The sequence below is a fragment of the Austrofundulus limnaeus genome, unplaced genomic scaffold, assembly GCF_001266775.1.
Source record: "Austrofundulus limnaeus strain Quisiro unplaced genomic scaffold, Austrofundulus_limnaeus-1.0 Scaffold64, whole genome shotgun sequence".
Lineage (NCBI taxonomy): Eukaryota > Metazoa > Chordata > Actinopteri > Cyprinodontiformes > Rivulidae > Austrofundulus > Austrofundulus limnaeus.
In genome coordinates, this window is record NW_013952466.1 from 1570990 (window position 1) to 1572735 (window position 1746).

Consider the following 1746-nt stretch of genomic DNA (forward strand, 5'->3'; position numbering starts at 1 on the left):
TTTTTGTATTGTACATTCTCTTAAATTGTTCACTGGAGAAAAGTAAAAGAAAATGAGTCATTGAGATGAATAAAAATGCATTCGAAACTCCTTTTTGCACATTTTTTCCCTTTCTTAAGCTATAGAAATTAAAGTGGAGAGGGAAAACTCAAGTATTCACACATTTTGTGGTGAATGACAATATACAAGWTGAAATTTGGTGTTTAAAATTCAATTAAGCTGCTTATATTGGGAATTTAGTGGAGACGGGTCATTTTGACCCGTAGGACAAAGGGTGTATACAGMAAATGAGGACAACAGGAGGGTTAAATATTTTGTTTGTAATCTATGACATTTAAAAATGCATGAATAAAATGGTGAAAAACTGACTTTGAAAATTAAACCCGTTTTTCTTTCTTATAAAAGGCTAAATAAAACAAAAATATTGTGGTAATTTTTGACTGTGTAACGTTAAACGGCATCCCATAGCAAGCTGTCACATCGATTGGGCGGCCTCCCCATCATGTGACCAGATCATTAAACAACAGACTGACTTCTAATGAGAACATAATTTAAGTGTTGTGACTGACTAAGGTGTGTATTAACTAATTATATCAAGTGAAGTAAATTCTGAGTTGACCGTGATCTGTCATTCAAACTAGATTGCACTTCAACAAAATCACAGTTTAATCGTGAAAATAGTAATTACACAAATAGGTTATCAAGACATATTTGTCTAGTTCTCCTAAAACAATATAGTGCATTTAAAAATCAGAAATAAACAGAATAAGTTAAAAAAATTTTAGTAAGCTTCCCAAGCAGTTTCATGCTCAGTTTGATCAAAATGCAATCTTAGAAATGATTGGAATGTCTTTGATGCCTGCTGCCAAACATCAGCTTTATCTAAATAAGAGTCTAAATTAAACAAACCTTTGATTTGGATGAGGAGGATTTGGACTAAAATTGGAATTTAGAAAAAATAAAACATCATGTAATGAGTCCAGTTATTTAGTTTTCTATTAGCACAATATTAGAAAATGTTTGTGATTTTAAATCAGGCAAAAACATCAAACCAGAAGTACTAAATAAAGCAGGTTAACTGTTGTTATAAACAGATGCAATTAGAATCAGATCAACATGTCAACCTGCATCTATTGATTACAGGTGTTACAACATTTTTATATAATGTAATTACTGATTAGGTCTGTCACAATAGCAAATTTAGCTGGATGATAAATTGCCTCAGAAATTATTGCGAAAAACAAAAACTTTGTCTGGAGATCATTTTACACAAATATAATGATTAAGTTCACATGCCGTGAGAAATCAATCCATGAAATTTAAAAAATAATCAAGAATAAAAGATTTAAAGTTATGTTTTCTTCTTGTTTTTTTCAGAAAACCCCACTAAATCAAGACAATTATCCCATCAGAAAAACCCACACGGGACAATAAACCCCAGTTTTCTGCACTAAAGCCAATGTGTTTACTATTTGTTGCTCTTATTTAAAGACAAGGGACTGGTCACAGCAGCATGGGGTTCTACTACAGCCCCCTTCAGCACCACAGAAGTGACCCCCTGGATGGCCGTCACAAATACGTTCAAACAGAGCAGATCCCAGGAAACACGACCTCTCCCTTTAATGGTCTGAGTGTCCGTTGACCCACGAAGGCCCTAAACCTCCATTCTGAATTTAAACTGTTCACCTGCCACGCCGTACCCGTCACCCTGCACGCACACACACACACACACACACACACACACAC